At 38.2% G+C, this 10,167-nt stretch overlaps 1 long non-coding RNA gene across 4 annotated transcripts; it reads right to left on the reverse strand.

Moving 5' to 3' along the window:
* Positions 1-261: 261 nt before the first annotated feature.
* Positions 262-7,391, reverse strand: LOC140105842 (uncharacterized). 4 transcript variants are annotated; one of them, XR_011850655.1, is made up of 5 exons: positions 7,347-7,391; positions 6,318-6,449; positions 4,568-4,743; positions 3,383-3,535; positions 262-457 (listed from the first exon to the last, which is right to left on the reverse strand). It is a non-coding gene; the product is annotated as an uncharacterized lncRNA (long non-coding RNA). The 4 variants fall into 4 exon arrangements; XR_011850653.1 differs by having other exon boundaries at positions 5,228-6,449; XR_011850656.1 differs by having other exon boundaries at positions 3,383-3,568; positions 5,228-6,449.
* Positions 7,392-10,167: the final 2,776 nt, after the last annotated feature.

Raw genomic sequence — 10,167 nt, forward strand, 5'->3', positions numbered from 1 at the left:
TCGACAAAACACTTGTCATGTTTAGTGTGGGTGAAAGTGCAAAAGGGCTACTTAACATAGGAAACCACTTTAACCCTTTGTCAAATCTTCTCCACTTCAATCTATAGAGGAAACTCACTAGCAAAATATTCAGTCAGAAATGGGGCAATTATTTACCTGGAGAAACATCATATTATACTACTCCCACTGTGGTACCTGTTCTGATATCTATAGATGTGGTCTAAGATCGCTTGGATAACATAGGGTGGCAAAGGGGGTGAATAACTTTTTAGGAATTTTATTTTGCCCTTATTAGGTTTGCAGCAGAAATAGTTTCCCCAGCAGCTTCAGGAGGAGAAGAGAGAAGAGTAGTGAGGGGAATCTTTGGATTACTTCTCGTCCATGGTGCTGGAAGTTGTACATGCAGATCATTCTTCAACCACAAAGTTCTACACAGCAATAAGGAAGTAATGGCTGCCTGTGAAGACAAGGTAGGAAATGCATGATAGGCCAAGTTCTTGGCAAGATGTACTAAGTGAATTTAGTTTTTATGCAGTGAAAAAAGCATCCAGGCTGCTTTAAAGGACTCATAGACAGCTTTAAGCTAATGGATAGCACCACAGTGCAAAAGGTATGAAAAGTACGTCTACCTAAAATTGTTTTGGGTTTAACTCTTATGGCCATTAATACCCCCTCAACTGCTCTTCTAATACAATATGCAGAAATGTCTGCACTCATTATTTCTTTAACTAAACCCACAACTTTTTCAGCACCTTTGTAAAACTTGTATCAATATGGATTCCTGGAATGAACAGATGACACTTTTCACATGAAAAAAATATTAAGAATAATGTTGAAAAGAATTTAGTTTAGTATCCAGCTAAACTGCAGAACGTTCAGGTTCAAATTTGATGAAACAGCTGAAAAAAGAAATTGTGCATTTCGATCCAAATTGTCTATATAGGAGTTGTGATGATATACAGTGAATGTTTTTCCTATAGACGTCAGTTTATCTTTCCATTTTACTTTGGGCTACATTTACAGAATGAGTACATTTTAGTTTTTTTTTTAGCTATTATTGTAAGTACAAAAAAATTGATTTATTAGTGGATTTATATTATTCACCTTTGCATGAACAATAATACATGTTGTGCATATTTTAGGGCAATTGTTCCAAAGTACCAATTGTGCAAGGTTGAAGAGCTACAAAAGTTCAGTCTTAAGTTAATCTTTTTTCCCCTCCTTGATACCACACAGCTAAATGGGCAGCTCCTAGATGCATGTACATATTAAGTGTAAGGATCATTTATGGAGGGGTGGGGGTTCATTGCTCTCCCTCCCACTTGGCCCTTTGTTGGGATTCCAGCTGTGTCTGGCAGTGGGGAGGCTCGCGTGTCATTGATGATTCTGATTGGCCACTTCCCAGGTTGTAATGAGCCCGGCACACTCCATGTAAGACTGATAAGATAAAGTGTGCCAGGGGGGCACACTTTGTATTGATCTGCATTGTTTCACAATGGTATATATATGCCTGGGAGTTAGTTGTGTGCCTGTTGCACATCCTTCATACATCCTTCAACTGAAGCTCCTCTAACATACAAGACCTAGAGGTCCAGGGAAGGAAAACCCCCCACATCTCCTAATGTCTTCTCTCTGCTCTCATCAAGAACCTGGAGAAATTCAGTCTGAGAGTCCACAAGGTAAGTGTCAAGTTTTGCATTCTTTCTTGTGTACCATAGTTTAATTTAGTAGTTGTATGTGTTTTAGACCTCTTACAAGTGGTTGTAGGATTTTGTGCCATCTTATCCATCAATGACATCTTAGCTACCTAGATGGAAGATGCACGTTTTCGAGAAAGCTCCGGGTTTTACTTCGGGCATTGAATAGTACTATTTTGATTATTAAACATCTTGGAAACATGAGCATTATTATATTAATGATGTAAATTTAATGTTCTATAAATCCATCAAATAAAATTTGGACTGGAAGTTCTGTGTAACAATTACACCTTAATTGTCTTTTCCAGAATATCCTGAAAACTGTTGAAAGCAACAGAAACCTTTGATGTGATGTTTTTTGATGAGGAAGGCCATTCCACTTCTCGCTTAATGCTTAAATGGGGAGTACAACATACAGCATTTTGTAGTATATAAATGTCCAGCAATATTATACCTTTGTTCTTCGACTGTCACGAGTCTTCACAAATGTATATACAATTTCTGGAACCATCAGTGTGGAATAATTGAGGAATCATTGGATTGTCTTTGCCCTGCCTGTGCATGTCCATAATGCTTAGTTTACATGGGAGAACTGAACTATGGCACTTTGTGATGAACTGACCTCCTCCTCAACATCTGTACAGTACAATGAGAGCTGTGCATCCACCTCTACCACATATTTGAGCTATAAAAAGGAATGTTTTGTTTCATGTATGGCACAAAAAATAAAAACTCTATGGCATCACATTGTAACATTGTAGAGCTGAATCTATTTTTGAATTTTCTACATGAAAATCTATAAAATGAGAAGAAAAATAAAGATTCTTTTTCTTAACTTTACTTTGGCCATGTGAAATAAGGTAAGTATAAAAAAGTACAAAATGTTATCACATCAGAAGCTAAAGGTAAAATTAAAAGCATTTACTATGTAGTCACTGCATGTTCCCTAGGTTTTATTTATTTTTTTTACATTTTTTTTAAATTTAGAACTGATTATAACAATGGGTAAAGCATTAATGTATAATATAAGTCTTACTTTAGTTTTGAACTTTAATGGTTGTCCCAGGATGCGGCACCACCTACTGATATGTATGTGAAAAGCATTATTACTAGCAGCTGTAGCATTTGATGATAAATTGTCGCACTGGACAACATGCATCACATCATTATGTGCTGCATCTCGAAAAAATAGATTTAATGTAGTCTAAAAATGGGAGGCTGATGGCTGAACATGGGTTAGTTTAGTGATCACCTGTTGCTTTTGAATTCTACTTGAAAAATCAAGATTGATTTTTAAAAAAAATATGTTAGATAAAATTGCATAATATAAAAAAATGAATTTTTGGGTTCATCTGCTAACTTTATTATATTGTAATAACATTTATATTGTAATGTTCAAGTGTAATGGGTCAAGACTCGAGGATTTGTGGACACAGAAGAGACGATTTTTGTGTTTTGCACCACTATACAAGTCATTAAGAGCAGTTTCCAGTCTCCTCAACCAATCCTGAAAACAAAGGCATACCAATACTCAAGGGTGAGGATCCAATGATTAGGCTTTTGTAACAATTTTCTGTCTCTATTTTTGGGGTGGGGTGGGGCAATATTCAGGAAAGGATGTGATTAGGAATAAATACAATACAATTAGTCAATGTTGTAGAAGGTCTGGTAAGGCTGGCACTCACAGTCACTCTGCTTTGAGGTTAATGGACACCCACAACATGATTAAATGTCTCGATGGATTTCAGGTCAGATAACCTTCAGGAGATGATCCATTGTATTTTACTTAAGTTCTCCAACAGCTTGGTCTGTAGCTCCACTCTCTGACATTTTCTTATCTGAAGGATTTAACATTGAATAAACTGAGCAGCCTGTAATGGGTGTACAAGACAAATAATAGAACAAATGTTTTAATAAAAGCAAAAAACAAAAAGTATTTTTAGCCAACCCATAGTTCAAACTTGCATCTTTCAGGGGAAAATGTCTCTAGTTCAGTACATTCAGTTTTCCTTTGTACTTTACTACTTTCATTTATTAATGTTTATGGTGGTGGGGGGAAGGGTAGATGGGGGACAATTTTCAATTGTATGAAAACACAGATGGCAATATATACAACCCTTCTCGAAGGACAAATTAGAATTTTGTTGCAACCAAATACTATGGTAAAAGCAAAGAAAAAACAGTGGAAATTCTGAAACTACTCTCAATAATGCCTGAAATTCTTCGGCACCCAGCTTGTGGGATCAAGAAGAGCCGGAGATGCTCAGCTTTCAACTATCAGGGTCGTACATAGCACAAGATCAAGGGCAGCACTCACCAATGTCTCTTTAAAAATGTGAAGCTTTATTCAGTGCATGCAGGATTAGAGGACGTTGACATACAACGGGCTCATAGCTTCAGCCGCATGTCGGCATCCTGTAATCCTAAATGCACGGAATAAAACTTTGAGTTTTTAGAAGGACGTCGGTGAGTGCCGCATTTCGTAGCATTCTTCTGCTACGTAATACTATGGAGTGAAAAAAATTGTCCTATGTAGACATAGTGGTGAACAATGCTGAGAGAAGGTTGATTTCCTAGGCAACAACAATTTTTCAAAACCACTCAAAAATAATAAAAATGGGTATTATTTTAAGAACATGCTCATGGCATTCATTTCCATTACAGGAGAGAGATAGTAGCTAAATGATATATGTTCTAGAATAAAAGTGATATATTAAAAAGAGAAAAAAATTGCATAATGTTAAAGATAGTGATAATGACAGATTGCTGCAATAAAAGTGTAAAAAAAAGTACTTGAAGTAAATTATGTGGTTTAGCATTATCTTAACTATAAGCTTTGAGGACAGGCACAGTGAACAATTGTGCGATACCTTCTGCCGAATCCTAAGCACAAGGTCCCTAAATGTTTCCAAATTGTGTCTCCATGGGCTTTCCTTTATGCCCAGAAGGCATCCAGCAGCGTTCTACTACACTGCGTGATTAACATGCGGACTGTGGTCGGTGCATTCTTCTAGATTTCCAGAATCAGCTTTCTCAATCTCCTTCACTGTGCGAAAAAACAAGTTTCAAGCCAACAAAGGACTAGATATATAGCTAATGGAAAGCTCTTTCCAGCACTTCATTTACTACTTGTTCCCAAACAAAATATATTGTTTGACTTAGTTTGCTTTTACAAAGACGGCATATGTGCACCTTGAGCCTGGCATATGGATTGCTTGTATCTCAACAGCTTGTTTGTGTGCATTGGGAACAAGTGTGCATCTATTAAATTTGACCATAAAGTCACAAAATGGGGCCATTGTCAGTAAGATTAGTGGGCCTGGCATGTTAAAAAGAAAGGACAAGTGAGATGCTGGCTGCAGGTATTATGTTAGGGTAGGTATGATAGCAGTGGGAACATCTGCTCCCTGTTGTGTATTCCTAAATATTCACTGAATCTCTATTAATACAGCTTGTCTACATCCTGGCCTGGGAAAGCCACCGCTCTCAGGGAAGGAACCTAACAGGTGTCCTGCCTCTAAGCAATGCACCTTTTCAGCTCTGCTCTTCTTGGATCCCACTTTACTGGCATCAAGAGTTTGTTCTCCATTGTTCTAGGGAGAAAATTTTTGGATGTGTAAATAAAGACTGTGACCATTTTGGAGAGTCCAGTGTGTTTTTCATTCTCTCATTGTCTCTCCTAGGACAAGTGTTTAGCTGTGCGCCTAAGGTGGCATATGGTCCCCTCTCCACAATCTATCCAGGACGGTACCCAGGCTGCTTTTCTAAGAATCTGTGCTGCGTTATGTCTTATTATTTTACAGTTTAAGTGTGTGGGGGACAGAATAGGTAAGTGTTATCTTAAGCAAACTGGCCTTCTCCAAATTAAACAGCACCATGTGTCGACAGCAGCCTGCGAGCCAGTGCCTGATTGCAAAACCTGCCCATTGCTGGCAGATGAAGCACAGGATAGAGTTCAGCTGGTTACCATATGTTTTCAATAAAATAAGACAAATAAGACAAGGAGATATGGACTGCAGTAAACCTGTTATAAAGTAATATAAAATAATCCAATGTAAACTGTGTGTGGTCCATTAAGTGTTGAGTCTATAGTAAAGCGGAACAGACAGGTGTGTGTATAAACCTAACAGTTCTCTACCTTATATATTTTATCAGGTTTGTGGTTATTTTGTGCTTGCTATGCTAACTATGAGTAAACAGAAGCGTGAAGTCATTGTGGAAATACCAGAGTTATCAGAGAGAGTAGTTGTGTGAAGGTGATTTAACAATAAACTTGCCTTGTGTAGGAGCAGGTGATACCTGCCCCGGGCCTGGTGATTAATGCTGTCCAGGGCACTCCACTTTGCAATCTCTTATTTATTAAATGAAATGTATTTATTATTATTTTAGCAAACAGTGGTACCAGGTGGGGCTTTCTTCTCATCTTTAGCCTTTGTTTGAAGGGCGATTGAAGTGGTTAGTCCAGGCTTTGGAAACTCGCTCACCAGATTTTTTTAGTCCATCCAATTGTGCATGGAAAAAAAAAAACCTGCCAAGCCCTGGCTATTCATTTTTTTCACTTGATATAAATGCAAAAAGGGCACAGAAAATAAGAAAAGAGAAAAAAAGTTCTGGCCATACAGAGAAAACAAGCTTTTCTACTTAACTGTCCTTTCTCCCTTGAACTGTAGCCACTAAACAGATGCCTCTATTGGAAAGGTTGATTTTGTCCCAGTCATTCCTGCGCTACTGCAAGAAACTTATCAGGAGCACCTGTAACAGAGCACATCACCTGCCGGATGAGATGAGAAGCCAAGAAGCCCATGTACGGAGCTGTTTCAGCACCACCTCTTCAAAATAAACTGAAACCTTCCAAAAAGATTTCTTGTTGGATAATCCACATCAATTAGTAGAAATATATTTGTGACTCTAAAAATAATAATAAAATTAAGGTTCTATAATTATCCACATTGTCATGTATACACACAGGATTTGAGATTAGTTATTTTAGGGTTCACTACTGGTGTGTACAAGAATCAATTTTGTGCACAAAAGGAATGTATCCATAATTTGTAGCGATTTGTTTTATACTGACATATGTTGCCTCTCCGCCAACAGTAATGTTTTAATTGAATTAATAAAAAAGAAGTTGTATGACCAGGGGCATAACTTGACTTGGCTTGTAGAGGATGCGGTCGCAACCCGGCACAAGAGGCCCAGGTGGTGAAGAAGACTAATAATATAAACACTACTTCGTAATTGGGGGCACATATTTTGCACCGGGGCCCGACAGCTTCAAGTTACACCACTGGGTTTGACTACACATGTCTCACTATTAGACGTACTATCAGCAGAATCTTAGAGGGGTTGGGTCCATCTCAAAGGGTTATTAAGTAGTGAATGTCTTGGAGCTTATAGTAAGTCAACTTTGATGTCAATACAACAACACTGAGGTAGGAAAACATTATTGATGAAAAATGGTTATGGAATGGATTTTGGCCCTCAATGGAGAATGATCTTTGAGAGAGAGAAGCAAAACTTTAGGTGTCTAAAAAGTGGAGCAGGAAGTAAAGCAATTTAGGATCATTGTATGGAGTGATATAAGAAGTCATGGATGTCTGGGACACTTAATAGCGATTCTATAAAGGTGCAGTTAAACCTCTCAATGACCTCCTCTTTTATTCTGATGCATTTCCTGTGCCAGGCATTCTGTTCTACTATATGTTATTATAGACTACCTATTGTTGCTCTATATGGGCATGTTGTCATGACGATGGGTACTAAGAAGAAGGTTGAAATAAATATTGGGCATGAGTTGAAAGGTGTTTTGCATTGATCGTAAAGCTGGATTGAACTGAAGTTAAAGAATACAACACCCTTTTAAGGTTGTAAATGGTGATAAGAATGGTAAAATTGATTATCGAACCTTTGGCTGTGATACATATTTTGAAGTCTTCAGCAAGTGTAGGAAAAACCAAATATAAATTCAGGTAATAGTCACATACATCTTCAAAAGCTTTTGACAGAACACATATTTGACCTGCTTGTAGTCCATACTAACTGCATAAACATGTAATCTGAATGTGTCAGACTGAGCCCCACCTTCCATACTTTCAAACCCACCTGTCAAGAACTGTCATGCTGTAATCTAGTGTTTCCATACCGTCCTTATAACAAATTAGTGTAGGCTTGTGTCTTTTGTTCTTACATGTCATGAATGTGAACTCCTAAGCGAATGTACCATGGAACGAATGGTTTGGGAGAGGCCCTCAAGGAGAGGTATATAAGGAACGTATAAGTAACTTGAATAGTTATAAGAGAAATATAAATGTCACTGCCTACTTGTGCTTCCCTCAACATCTGGTAAACAAAAAAAGAGAGTGTTATGTGGAATATCACCTGTTATAAGAGAAATGATCTAAACACACTACATACAGTATACAGCATCATAGAAGGAGTCATTAACAGAAAAAAGAATAAAAATACACACTCTATGTTGTGGGTGCTGGTAGCTCATATGGAAACTGCCTGGATTAAAGATTATACATGGCTAGTTCCTGGGGTATCGGTATGCCAGTCTAAACTTTATATGAATTGAATTCTCCAAAACCTTTTTCAGAGTATTCTCATTCTTAGTTGGGAGAAACAGCTTTGAGGGTACATCAATGTTTTCTCAGAAGGCCAATTGGTAAAGATGACAGTATACAGCTCATTCCTTAGTATGGTAACCAGAAGGGCATGATTGTTATGGTTTAGATAAAAAGCAATGGCCCTTAATGGGGTCAGAGACCCCCACGATGAGTAATTTAGGCCCTATCTTGTGGATAGGGCCTAACTTGTTTTCCTGGAAAACACCTTTAAGAGACAAAAATATATACTGATAAAGATCACCTCTTTAAGAAACCACTCTTTAATCGAGACAAAATTTCCAGGTTGAGATTTTCAGTTCTGCCACCCATTATGCATACTGGAAATCTTTACAAATTTGCGTAATTATTTCTGAGTTGGTTTCACAGACTTATACACTAAATGCCCTTCATTATTCCTAGATGATTTTGTATTTATTTCAGTGTCTATATGCCACACACATTTGTTTTTGGCTTTGGTCAAGTGCACCTTGTTTGTAATTTGGTAGATGTGGTATATTCCTTGAGGGAATAGCTTTGGTCAAGTGCACCTTGTTTGTAATTTGGTAGATGTGGTATATTCCTTGAGGGAATAGCTTTGGTCAAGTGCACCTTGTTTGTAATTTGGTAGATGTGGTATATTCCTTGAGGGAGCAGCTTTGGTCAAGTTGGTGAGAAGAACATACTGGCTCAGCCGTAAAGATTCACACAGGTGGTTTGTGGTTTGAAATTAGGCTTCTTACACAGACATTAAAACAAAACTGGCATGAATTAACTTTAAAACACTTTTCAAATGGCTTTGACCCATTGAGGCACCAAATGACCCATCATGATGGTTCCAAACCAGGTATGGAGTGAGAAAGTAGAAACTTTCAATTATATTTTTTCTATGGCCTACAACCCATACTGCAGGTTTCCCGTCGTATCTTTAACTGGCGCCAACATATTGTGCAACACTTTAGTGAACATGGGGTATACATATAAACTGAGTAATAAAATGGTCAAATAAGACAATAAGAATATGGGGGCTGTTCACATGCGCTTTAAAATGTTTTGGGGAAATTTATCAGGCCGGTTTTCTGGCATACAAGCCTTGAAAGAAAAGCAATGCCAGGCAATGTGATTATTATTCCGTTTACAACAGCTTCAGGTTAAGGGTGCATGGAACGGTGCAAAGCGAGGCGTGGCCGGAGGCAGAATGAGCCGGCACACCTGACACACTTGCCGGCACAATCAAGCTGAATGGTTGGTTTTTCAAAGTGGAAATCAATGCCAGGCAGGGCCTGGTGTAGTTTTTTTATGCCAGTGGAGTCTGTCCGACTTATGATAAATCCTCCCCATATATTCTAAACAAGGAATCCAGCTAAAACAGTTATAGGGTCTGAAACTGGACGTCTCTTTATTATACCTTTTTGTCCATGGGCATTCCATTGATTCAATGGATATCCCACAAACAAATTAATTTCAAAGGGCTCACACACACTCTAGTGATTTCTATGGCCCCTTGATGAGTCGACTGTGCAAACTGCAAAACCCAGATCAGGTGCTATTCCTACAAGTGGTTAGGCAGTCTTTACACCCATCATCGGTATGTGAGTAGATGACACACAGGCCACAGTTTTATGGTCCAAGAATGACAGTGTTCCTGTGAAGGTGGGATAACACTTATTATTGTCTCATGAAGATCTCACAGTGACGGAGTAAAGATTTATTTGCCATTAACCACTATTACATCCTGTCCATTCAAATGAAAGATCTACAGTATGAAGGATGTAAATGGACCTCTCTGACCACTGTGACCTCTGCTTAAGCTCTCTGGGTGCTCTACTTTAGTCCCAGGCTGCAATGATCAACTGTAAGGAGTC

The sequence above is a fragment of the Engystomops pustulosus genome, chromosome 11 (genome assembly GCF_040894005.1).
Source record: "Engystomops pustulosus chromosome 11, aEngPut4.maternal, whole genome shotgun sequence".
NCBI classification, from domain to species: Eukaryota; Metazoa; Chordata; class Amphibia; order Anura; family Leptodactylidae; genus Engystomops; species Engystomops pustulosus.